Raw genomic sequence first — 13229 nt, 5'->3', positions numbered from 1 at the left:
AGAGTGTTACAGTGAGGGGTGTGGGATATATCAGAGTGTTACAGTGAGGGGTGTGGGGTATATCAGTGTTACAGTGAGGGGTGTGGGATATATCAGAGTGTTACAGTGAGGGGTGTGGGATATATCAGAGTGTTACAGTGAGGGGTGTGGGATATATCAGAGTGTTACAGTGAGGGGTGTGGGATATATCAGAGTGTTACAGTGAGGGGTGTGGGATATATCAGAGTGTTACAGCGAGGGGTGTGGGATATATCAGAGTGTAAAAGTGAGGGGTGTGGGGTATATCAGTGTTACAGTGAGGGGTGTGGGATATATCAGAATGTTACAGTGAGGGGTGTGGGATATATCAGAGTGTTACAGTGAGGGGTGTAGGGTATATCAGAGTGTTACAGTGAGGGGTGTGGGGTATATCAGAGTGTTACAGTGAGGGGTGTGGGATATATCAGAGTGTTACAGTGAGGGGTGTGGGATATATCAGAGTGTTACAGTGAGGGGTGTGGGATATATCAGAGTGTTACAGTGAGGGGTGTGGGATATATCAGAGTGTTACAGTGAGGGGTGTGGGATATATCAGAGTCTTACAGTGAGGGTTGTGGGTTATATCAGAGTGTTACAGTGAGGGGTGTGGGATATATCAGAGTGTTACAGTGAGGGGTGTGGGATATATCAGAGTGTTACAGTGAGGGGTGTGGGGTATATCAGAGTGTTACAGTGAGTGGTGTGGGATATATCAGAGTGTTTCAGTGAGGGGTGTGGGATATTCAGAGTGTTGCAGTGAGGGGTGTGGGATATATCAGAGTGTTACAGTGAGGGGTGTGGGATATATCAGAGTGTTACAGTGAGGGGTGTGGGATATATCAGAGTGTTACAGCGAGGGGTGTGGGATATATCAGAGTGTTACAGTGAGGGTGTGGGATATATCAGAGTGTTACAGTGAGGGGTGTGGATATATCAGAGTGTTACAGTGAGGGGTGTGGGGTATATCAGAGTGTTACAGTGAGGGGTGTGGGATATATCAGAGTGTTACAGTGAGGGGTGTGGGGTATATCAGAGTGTTACAGTGAGGGGTGTGGGGTATATCAGAGTGTTACAGTGAGGGGTGTGGGGTATATCAGAGTGTTACAGTGAGGGGTGTGAGGTATATCAGAGTGTTACAGTGAGGGGTGTGGGATACATCAGAGTGTTACAGTGAGGGGTGTGGGGTATATCAGAGTGTTACAGTGAGGGGTGTGGGGTATATCAGAGTGTTACAGTGAGGGGTGTGGGATATATCAGAGTGTTACAGTGAGGGGTGTGGGGTATATCAGAGTGTTACAGTGAGGGGTGTGGGGTATATCAGAGTGTTACAGTGAGGGGTGTGGGATATATCAGAGTGTTAGCAGTGAGGTGTGTGGGATATATCAGAGTGTTACAGTGAGGGGTGTGGGATATATCAGAGTCTTACAGTGAGGGTGTGGGTTATATCAGAGTGTTACAGTGAGGGGTGTGGGATATATCAGAGTGTTACAGTGAGGGGTGTGGGATATATCAGAGTGTTACAGTGAGGGGTGTGGGATATATCAGAGTGTTACAGTGAGTGGTGTGGGATATATCAGAGTGTTTCAGTGAGGGGTGTGGGATATTTCAGAGTGTTGCAGTGAGGGGTGTGGGATATATCAGAGTGTTACAGTGAGGGGTGTGGGATATATCAGAGTGTTACAGTGAGGGGTGTGGGATATATCAGAGTGTTACAGCGAGGGGTGTGGGATATATCAGAGTGTTACAGTGAGGGGTGTGGGATATATCAGAGTGTTACAGTGAGGGGTGTGGGATATATCAGAGTGTTACAGTGAGGGGTGTGGGGTATATCAGAGTGTTACAGTGAGGGGTGTGGGATATATCAGAGTGTTACAGTGAGGGGTGTGGGGTATATCAGAGTGTTACAGTGAGGGGTGTGGGGTATATCAGAGTGTTACAGTGAGGGGTGTGGGGTATATCAGAGTGTTACAGTGAGGGGTGTGAGGTATATCAGAGTGTTACAGTGAGGGGTGTGGGATACATCAGAGTGTTACAGTGAGGGGTGTGGGGTATATCAGAGTGTTACAGTGAGGGGTGTGGGGTATATCAGAGTGTTACAGTGAGGGGTGTGGGATATATCAGAGTGTTACAGTGAGGGGTGTGGGGTATATCAGAGTGTTACAGTGAGGGGTGTGGGGTATATCAGAGTGTTACAGTGAGGGGTGTGGGATATATCAGAGTGTTACAGTGAGGGGTGTGGGATATATCAGAGTGTTACAGTGAGGTGTGTGGGGTATATCAGAGTGTTACAGTGAGGGGTGTGGGATATATCAGAGTGTTACAGTGAGGGGTGTGGGATATATCAGAGTGTTAGCAGTGAGGTGTGTGGGATATATCAGAGTGTTACAGTGAGGGGTGTGGGATATATCAGAGTGTTACAGTGAGGGGTGTGGGATATATCAGAGTGTTACAGTGAGGGGTGTGGGATATATCAGAGTGTTACAGTGAGGGGTGTGGGATATATCAGAGTGTTACAGTGAGGGGTGTGAGGTATATCAGAGTGTTACAGTGAGGGGTGTGGGATATATCAGAGTGTTACAGTGAGGGGTGTGGGATATATCAGAGTGTTACAGTGAGGTGTGTGGGATATATCAGAGTGTGTTACAGTGAGGGGTGTGGGATATATCAGAGTGTTACAGTGAGGGGTGTGGGTTATATCAGAGTGTTACAGTGAGGGGTGTGGGATATATCAGAGTGTTACAGTGAGGGGTGTGGGATATATCAGAGTGTTACAGTGAGGGGTGTGGGATATATCAGAGTGTTACAGTGAGGGGTGTGGGATATATCAGAGTGTTACAGTGAGGGGTGTGGGATATATCAGAGTGTTACAGTGAGGGGTGTGGGATATATCAGAGTGTTACAGTGAGGGGTGTGGGTTATATCAGAGTGTTACAGTGAGGGGTGTGGGATATATCAGAGTGTTACAGTGAGGGGTGTGGGATATATCAGAGTGTTACAGTGAGGTGTGTGGGATATATCAGAGTGTTTCAGTGAGGGGTGTGGGATATATCAGAGTGTTACAGTGAGGGGTGTGGGATATATCAGAGTGTTACAGTGAGGGGTGTGGGATATATCAGAGTGTTACAGTGAGGGGTGTGGGATATATCAGAGTGTTACAGTGAGGGGTGTGGGATATATCAGAGTGTTACAGTGAGGGGTGTGGGATATATCAGAGTGTTACAGTGAGGGGTGTGGGATATATCAGAGTGTTACAGTGAGGGGTGTGGGATATATCAGAGTGTTACAGTGAGGTGTGTGGGATATATCAGAGTGTTACAGTGAGGTGTGTGGGATATATCAGAGTGTTACAGTGAGGGGTGTCGGATATATCAGAGTGTTACAGTGAGGGGTGTGGGATATATCAGAGTGTTACAGTGAGGGGTGTGGGATATATCAGAGTGTTACAGTGAGGGGTGTGGGGTATATCAGAGTGTTACAGTGAGGGGTGTGGGATATATCAGAGTGTTACAGTGAGGGGTGTGGGATATATCAGAGTGTTACAGTGAGGGGTGTGGGATATATCAGAGTGTTACAGTGAGGGGTGTGGGATATATCAGAGTGTTACAGTGAGGGGTGTGGGATATATCAGAGTGTTACAGTGAGGGGTGTGGGATATATCAGAGTGTTACCGTGAGGGGTGTGGGGTATATCAGAGTGTAACAGTGAGGGGTGTGGGGTAATTCAGAGTGTTACAGTGAGGGGTGTGGGGTATATCAGAGTGTTACAGTGAGGGGTGTGGGGTATATCAGAGAGTTACAGTGAGGGGTGTGGGATATATCAGAGTGTTACAGTGAGGGGTGTGGGATATATCAGAGTGTTACAGTGAGGGGTGTGGGGTATATCAGAGAGTTACAGTGAGGGGTGTGGGATATATCAGAGTGTTACAGTGAGGGGTGTGGGATATATCAGAGTGTTACAGTGAGGGGTGTGGGATATATCAGAGTGTTACAGTGAGGGGTGTGGGATATATCAGAGTGTTACAGTGAGGGGTGTGGGGTATATCAGAGTGTTACAGTGAGGGGTGTGGGGTATATCAGAGTGTTACAGTGAGGGGTGTGGGATATATCAGAGTGTTACAGTCAGGGGTGTGGGGTATATCAGAGAGTTACAGTGAGGGGTGTGGGATATATCAGAATGTTACAGTGAGGGGTGTGGGGTATATCAGAGTGTTACAGTGAGGGGTGTGGGCTATATCAGAGTGTTACAGTGAGGGGTGTGGGATATATCAGAGTGTTACAGTGAGGGGTGTGGGGTATATCAGAGTGTTACAGTGAGGGGAGTGGGGTATATCAGAGTGTTACAGTGAGGGGTGTGGGGTATATCAGAGTGTTACAGTGAGGGGTGTGGGATATATCAGAGTGTTACAGTGAGGGGTGTGGGATATATCAGAGTGTTACAGTGAGGGGTGTGGGGTATATCAGAGTGTTACAGTGAGGGGTGTGGGGTATATCAGAGTGTTACAGTGAGGGGTGTGGGATATATCAGAGTGTTACAGTGAGGGGTGTGGGATATATCAGAGTGTTACAGTGAGGGGTGTGGGATATATCAGAGTGTTACAGTGAGGGGTGTGGGGTATATCAGAGTGTTACAGTGAGGGGTGTGGGGTATATCAGAGTGTTACAGTGAGGGGTGTGGGATATATCAGAGTGTTACAGTGAGGGGTGTGGGATATATCAGAGTGTTACAGTGAGGGATGTGGGATATATCAGAGTGTTACAGTGAGGGGTGTGGGATATATCAGAGTGTTACAGTGAGGGGTGCGGGGTATATCAGAGTGTTACAGTGAGGTGTGTGGGATATATCAGAGTGTTACAGTGAGGGGTGTGGGATATATCAGAGTGTTACAGTGAGGGGTGTGGGATATATCAGAGTGTTACAGTGAGGGGTGTGGGGTATATCAGAGTGTTACAGTGAGGGGTGTGGGATATATCAGAGTGTTACAGTGAGGGGTGTGGGACATATCAGAGTGTTACAGTGAGGGGTGTGGGATATATCAGAGTGTTACAGTGAGGGGTGTGGGATATATCAGAGTGTTACAGTGAGGGGTGTGGGATATATCAGAGTGTTACAGTGAGGGGTGTGGGGTATATCAGAGTGTTACAGTGAGGGGTGTGGGATATATCAGAGTGTTACAGTGAGGGGTGTGGGATATATCAGAGTGTTACAGTGAGGGGTGTGGGATATATCGGAGTGTTACAGTGAGGGGTGTGGGATATATCAGAGTGTTACAGTGAGGAGTGTGGGGTATATCAGAGTGTTACAGTGAGGGGTGTGGGATATATCAGAGTGTTACAGTGAGGGGTGTGGGATATATCAGAGTGTTACAGTGAGGGGTGTGGGATATATCAGAGTGTTACAGTGAGGGGTGTGGGATATATCAGAGTGTTACAGTGAGGGGTGTGGGATATATCAGAGTGTTACAGTGAGGGGTGTGGGATATATCAGAGTGTTACAGTGAGGGGTGTGGGATATATCAGAGTGTTACAGTGAGGGGTGTGGGATATATCAGAGTGTTACAGTGAGGGGTGTGGGATATATCAGAGTGTTACAGTGAGGGGTGTGGGGTATATCAGAGTGTTACAGTGAGGGGTGTGGGATATATCAGAGTGTTACAGTGAGGGGTGTGGGGTATATCAGAGTGTTACAGTGAGGGGTGTGGGATATATCAGAGTGTTACAGTGAGGGGTGTGGGATATATCAGAGTGTTACAGTGAGGGGTGTGGGATATATCAGAGTGTTACAGTGAGGGGTGTGGGGTATATCAGTGTGTTACAGTGAGGGGGTGTGGGATATATCAGAGTGTTACAGTGAGGGGTGTGGGATATATCAGAGTGTTACAGTGAGGGGTGTGGGATATATCAGAGTGTTACAGTGAGGGGTGTGGGATATATCAGAGTGTTACAGTGAGGGGTGTGGGATATATCAGAGTGTTACAGTGAGGGGTGTGGGATATATCAGAGTGTTACAGTGAGGTGTGTGGGATATATCAGAGTGTTACAGTGAGGGGTGTGGGATATATCAGAGTGTTACAGTGAGGGGTGTGGGATATATCAGAGTGTTGCAGTGAGGGGTGTGGGATATATCAGAGTGTTACAGTGAGGGGTGTGGGGTATATCAGAGTGTTACAGTGAGGGGTGTGGGATATATCAGAGTGTTTCAGTGAGGGGTGTGGGATATATCAGTGTGTTACAGTGAGGGGTGTGGGATATATCAGAGTGTTACAGTGAGGGGTGTGGGATATATCAGAGTGTTACAGTGAGGGGTGTGGGATATATCAGAGTGTTACAGTGAGGGGTGTGGGATATATCAGAGTGTTACAGTGAGGGGTGTGGGATATATCAGAGTGTTACAGTGAGGGGTGTGGGATATATCAGCGTGTTACAGTGAGGGGTGTGGGATATATCAGAGTGTTACAGTGAGGGGTGTGGGATATATCAGCGTGTTACAGTGAGGGGTGTGGGGTATATCAGAGAGTTACAGTGAGGGGTGTGGGATATATCAGAGTGTTACAGTGAGGGGTGTGGGATATATCAGAGTGTTACAGTGAGGGGTGTGGGATATATCAGAGTGTTACAGTGAGGGGTGTGGGATATATCAGAGTGTTACAGTGAGGGGTGTGGGGTATATCAGAGTGTTACAGTGAGGGGGTGTGGGGTATATCAGAGTGTTACAGTGAGGGGTGTGGGATATATCAGAGTGTTACAGTGAGGGGTGTGGGATATATCAGAGTGTTACAGTGAGTGGTGTGGGATATATCAGAGTGTGACAGTGAGGGGAGTGGGGTATATCAGAGTGTTACAGTGAGGGGTGTGGGGTATATCAGTGTGTTACAGTGAGGGGTGTGGGGTATATCAGTGTGTTACAGTGAGGGGTGTGGGGTATATCAGAGTGTTACAGTGAGGGGTGTGGGATGTATCAGAGTGTAACAGTGAGGGGTGTGGGATATATCAGTGTGTTACAGTGAGGGGTGTGGGATATATCAGAGTGTTACAGTGAGGGGTGTGGGATATATCAGAGTGTTACAGTGAGGGGTGTGGGGTGTATCAGAGTGTTACAGTGAGGGGTGTGGGATATATCAGAGTGTTACAGTGAGGGGTGTGGGATATATCAGAGTGTTACAGTGAGGGGTGTGGGATATATCAGAGTGTTGCAGTGAGGGGTGTGGGGTATATCAGAGTGTTACAGTGAGGGGTGTGGGGTATATCAGAGTGTTACAGTGAGGGGTGTGGGATATATCAGAGTGTTGCAGTGAGGGGTGTGGGGTATATCAGAGTGTTACAGTGAGGGGTGTGGGATATATCAGAGTGTTACAGTGAGGGGTGTGGGATATATCAGAGTGTTACAGTGAGGGGTGTGGGATATATCAGAGTGTTACAGTGAGGGGTGTGGGATATATCAGAGTGTTGCAGTGAGGGGTGTGGGATATATCAGAGTGTTACAGTGAGGGGTGTGGGATATATCAGAGTGTTACAGTGAGGGGTGTGGGATATATCAGAGTGTTACAGTGAGGGGTGTGGGGTATATCAGAGTGTTACAGTGAGGGGTGTGGGGTATATCAGAGTGTTACAGTGAGGGGAGTGGGATATATCAGAGTGTTACAGTGAGGGGTGTGGGGTATATCAGAGTGTTACAGTGAGGGGTGTGGGATATATCAGAGTGTTACAGTGAGGGGAGTGGGATATATCAGAGTGTTACAGTGAGGGGGTGTGGGGTATATCAGAGTGTTACAGTGAGGGGTGTGGGGTATATCAGAGTGTTACAGTGAGGGTTGTGGGGTATATCAGAGTGTTACAGTGAGGGGTGTGGGCCTTGATGTATCCGTGCATCTCAAGGCTGTTTCGGAGTCTCGGAGAAACCAGAGAAGGAGGCGCAGCCTGAGAAAATGAGTCATTTGCGATGAGTCAGTGGGAGGCGAGGTCCTGACCAAAGCGCCTTTGCTTCACGCCAAGCCTGGCGTGTGGTGAGGCCTGAGGTCAATCGTCCATCAGTCACAAACGGTCCTGGGGACTCGTCGGGAACTGGCCGCCATTGCGCTGGGAGCTTGGCCGGACCAACCACTCCAGAAAACAATGACTATTCCCCTCTCACAAGCTCCCACCCTCCTCCCCTTCGCCTCCCCAAGCAGCCCCACGTGAGGTCGGAGGAGCCCTTGTGGGATCGAGAGCCGGCCTTTAATTGGTAGTTTCTCATCACCGTTCGATCACGGAGCGATCTCCCGCCAACAGTGGCGTTGGTTTTCCAGCGTTCCCATCCGTGGCTCAGTTGTGGGGGGTTCTCAGTCTCTGCGTCGGACGGTCGGGGGCTCGAGCCCCCACTCCAGAGACTCGAGCCCCGTAATCCAGGCCCCGACACTCCCCCCGCCCGCCCCCCACCCCCGCCAGGTGCCGGTACTGAGGGAGCGCCGCACAGTCGGAGGGGCCGTCTTTCAGGATGAGACGTCAAGCCACTTGTCGGCCCTCTCAGGTGGGACGTTAAAGATCCCGAGGCCTCTGTTGGAAGAAGAGCAGAGAGGGGGACATTCCCCTGGTGTCCTGGGGCCGATATTTACCCCTCAACTGACATGACTTAAAAAAAAACCAGATGATCTGGTGTTTGTCGCATCGCTGTTTGTGGGATCTTGCTGTGCGCAAATTGGCTGCCGCGTTTCCCACATTACAACAGTGACCGCACTTCAAAATGTACTTTATTGGCCTCTGCCTCAGCCCATCTGCTGCTGAAACCCTCGTCAGTGCCTTTGTTGCCTCCGGACTCGACTATCCCAATGCTCTCCTGGTCGGCCTCCCATCTCCCACCCTCTGTAAACCTCAGCTCATCCAAAACTCTGCTGCCCACCCCCGTATCCTAACTCGCACCAAGTCCTGTTCACCCATCACCCCGCCCTGCGCTCCCTGACCTCCATTGGCTCCCCGTCCGGCAATGCCTCCATTTCAAAATTCTCATCCTCGTTTTCAAATCCCCTCCATGGCCCTCGCCCCCCTCCCTATCTCCGTAACCTCCTCCAGCCCCTCCGACCCTCCCAGATCTCTGCGCTCCTCCAATTCTGGCCTCTTGTCCATCCCCCCGATTCCCATCGCTCCGCCATTGGCGGCCGTGCCTTCAGCCGCCTCGGCCCGAAGCTCTGGAATTCCCTCCCTAAACCTCTCCGCCTCTCTCTCTCCTCCTTTAAGACGTTCCTTAAAACCTCCCTCTTTGACCAAGCTTTTGGTCACCTGTCCTAATATCTCCTTATGGGGCTCGGAGTCAAATTTTGTCTGATTTACGCTCCTGGGAAGGGCCGAGGGGACGTTTTACTACGTTAAAGGCGCTATATCAATGCAGGTTAGTGTTGCTGCTGTAAGCGGTTTGGGAGGTCCTGAGGTCATGAAAGTTGCGATAAAAATGCAAGATCTTTCTTCCCTGAGTGCAGAGGCAGCTGGAATCCCGAGTCAGAGCCTCACTGGAGGAGGGAGTCTCGCTCCGTTCCGTATGGGAGTCAGTTCGGGCCTTGCACACTCAATTTACACGATGTATCGTACGTCAGCGTGAAGCAACTTCTGACCTCACTCCGTGTCACACTCTGCCAAACATTCCGAGACCCAAGAGTGGACCAACAGTCCATACAGCCTCCTGTACACACATAGAGAGAGTCTCACCATCAGGGACCCCTTTTATAGAGGGAGTCTCACCATCAGGGACCCCTTTTATCGAGGGAGTCTCACCATCAGGGACCCCTTTTATAGAGGGAGTCTCACCATCAGGGACCCCTTTTATAGAGAGAGTCTCACCATCAGGGACCCCTTTTATAGAGGGAGTCTCACCATCAGGGACCCCTTTTATAGAGGGAGTCTCACCATCAGGGACCCCTTTTATAGAGGGAGTCTCACCATCAGGGACCCCTTTTATAGAGAGAGTCTCACCATCAGGGACCCCTTTTATAGAGGGAGTATCACCATCAGGGACCCCTTTTATAGAGGGAGTCTCACCATCAGGGACCCCTTTTATAGAGGGAGTCTCACCATCAGGGACCCCTTTTATAGAGGGAGTCTCACCATCAGGGACCCCTTTTATAGAGGGAGTCTCACCATCAGGGACCCCTTTTATAGAGAGAGTCTCACCATCAGAGACCCCTTTTACAGAGGGAGTCTCACCATCAGGGACCCCTTTTATAGAGAGTCTCACCATCAGGGACCCCTTTTACAGAGAGAGTCTCACCATCAGAGAACCCTTTTATAGAGAGAGTCTCACCATCAGGGACCCCTTTTATAGAGGGAGTCTCACCATCAGGGACCCCTTTTATAGAGAGAGTCTCATCATCAGGGACGCCTTTTATAGAGAGAGTCACACCATCAGGGACCCCTTTTATAGAGGGAGTCTCACCATCAGGGACCCCTTTTATAGAGGGAGTCTCACCATCAGGGACCCCTTTTATAGAGGGAGTCTCACCATCAGGGACCCCTTTTATAGAGGGAGTCTCACCATCAGGGACCCCTTTTATAGAGAGAGTCTCACCATCAGAGACCCCTTTTATAGAGAGAGTCTCACCATCAGAGACCCCTTTTATCGAGGGAATCTCACCATCAGGGACCCCTTTTATAGAGGGAGTCTCACCATCAGAGACCCCTTTTATAGAGGGAGTCTCACCATCAGGGACCACTTTTATAGAGAGAGTCTCACCATCAGGGACCCCTTTTATAGAGAGAGTCTCTCCATCAGAGACCCCTTTTATAGAGGGAATCTCACCATCAGGGACCCCTTTTATAGAGGGAGTCTCACCATCAGGGACCCCTTTTATAGAGGGAGTCTCACCATCAGGGACCCCTTTTATAGAGAGAGTCTCACCATCAGGGACCCCTTTTATAGAGGGAGTCTCACCATCAGAGACCCCTTTTATAGAGAGAGTCTCACCATCAGGGACCCCTTTTATAGAGGGAGTCTCACCATCAGGGACCCCTTTTATAGAGAGAGTCTCACCATCAGGGACCCCTTTTACAGAGAGAGTCTCACCATCAGGGACCCCTTTTATAGAGAGAGTCTCACCATCAGGGACCCCTTTTATAGAGGGAGTCTCACCATCAGGGACCCCTTTTATAGAGAGAGTCTCACCATCAGGGACCCCTTTTATAGAGGGAGTCTCACCATCAGGGACCCCTTTTATAGAGAGAGTCTCACCATCAGGGACCCCTTTTATAGAGAGAGTCTCACCATCAGGGACCCCTTTTATAGAGAGAGTCTCACCATCAGGGACCCCTTTTATAGAGGGAGTCTCACCATCAGGGACCCCTTTTATAGAGAGAGTCTCACCATCAGGGACCCCTTTTATAGAGGGAGTCTCACCATCAGGGACCCCTTTTATAGAGAGAGTCTCACCATCAGGGACCCCTTTTATAGAGGGAGTCTCACCATCAGGGACCCCTTTTATAGAGAGAGTCTCACCATCAGGGACCCCTTTTATAGAGGGAGTCTCACCATCAGGGACGCCTTTTATAGAGGGAGTCTCACCATCAGGGACCCCTTTTATAGAGGGAGTCTCACCATCAGGGACCCCTTTTATAGAGGGAGTCTCCCCATCAGGGACCCCTTTTATAGAGAGAGTCTCACCATCAGGGACCCCTTTTATAGAGGGAGTCTCACCATCATGGACCCCTTTTATAGAGGGAGTCTCCCCATCAGGGACCCCTTTTATAGAGGGAGTCTCACCATCAGGGACCCCCTGTGATGGAAAGCTTGGGGAACTTTAGTTCCAAAGTCACCTGTTCCTCCCGAGCCTCCCACACTTACCACATGTCACGTCTCAAATTATTCATATACTGGAACAACAACAACAACAATTAGCATTTATATGGCGCCTTTAACGTAGTAAAACGTCCCCTGGGCCCTTCCCAGGAGCGTAAATCAGACAGAATTTGACACCGAGACACATAAGGAGATATTAGGACAGGTGACCAAAAGCTCGGTCAAAGAGGGAGGTTTTAAGGAGCGTCTTAAAGGAGGAGAGAGAGAGGCGGAGAGGTTTAGGGAGGGAATTCCAGAGCTTGGGGGCCGAGGCGGCTGAAGGCACGGCCGCCAATGGCGGAGCGATGGGAATCGGGGGGTGGACAAGAGGCCGGAATTGGAGGAGGGCAGAGACCTCGGAGGGTTGTCGGGGCTGGAGGAGGCTACAGAGATAGGGAGGGGGAGCGAGGGCCACGGAGGGATTTGAAAACAAGGATGAGAATTTTAAAATGGAGGTGGTGCCGGACTGGGAGCCAATGTGGGCCGGCGAGCACAGGAGGAGTGATGGGTGAACGGGACTCGGTGCGAGTTAGGATACGGGCGGGAGGCGGAGAATTGCTTGAGCTGATGGTTACAGGGTGGGGTGGACGGTGGGAGGCCAGCCTGGAGAGCATTGGAATAATCGAGTGTGGAGGCACCAGTGAGGCTTTCAGCAGTAGATGAGCTGAGGCGGGGGGGTGAGACGGGCAATTGCCCTAAATATTCATTTTTGAAACAAATCCAAGGTTTACGGGTATGAGTTGGGGGAGGTCCCGCACACCTCTTCCCCATCGTGAACTTCGCTGTGGCAGAAGAAAATAATTCCGTCACAACACACCAAAATAGAAGAGGGTTCATTAACATCACTTCTACACCACGTTAAATTGATCCTGGGATTTAATAGATGCACCACTTAAGGTTCTGTATTGTCCATTATTGCTGCAAAATTGTCCTGACTCATAGGATTTGCACTTAGTGTTGACACTGCTGACGAACTCAACTACTTGGAGCACTGCGATCAGTTCTGGTCTCCATATCACACTTGGAGCACTGGGCACAGTTCTGGTCTCCATATCACACTTGGAATACTGGGCACAGTTCTGGTCTCCATATCACACTTGGAGCACTGGGCACAGTTCTGGTCTCCATATCACACTTGGAATACTGGGCACAGTTCTGGTCTCCATATCACACTTGGAGCACTGGGCACAGTTCTGGTCTCCATATCACACTTGGAGCACTGGGCACAGTTCTGGTCTCCATATCACACTTGGAATACTGGGCACAGTTCTGGTCTCCATATCACACTTGGAATACTGGGCACAGTTCTGGTCTCCATATCACACTTGGAATACTGGGCACAGTTCTGGTCTCCATATCACACTTGGAATACTGGGCACAGTTCTGGTCTCCATATCACACTTGGAGCACTGGGCACAGTT

The sequence above is a fragment of the Heptranchias perlo genome, unplaced genomic scaffold (genome assembly GCF_035084215.1).
Source record: "Heptranchias perlo isolate sHepPer1 unplaced genomic scaffold, sHepPer1.hap1 HAP1_SCAFFOLD_502, whole genome shotgun sequence".
Classification (NCBI taxonomy): domain Eukaryota; kingdom Metazoa; phylum Chordata; class Chondrichthyes; order Hexanchiformes; family Hexanchidae; genus Heptranchias; species Heptranchias perlo.
The sequence above is the reverse complement of the archived record's forward strand: the minus strand, read 5'-3'. Positions refer to the sequence as shown.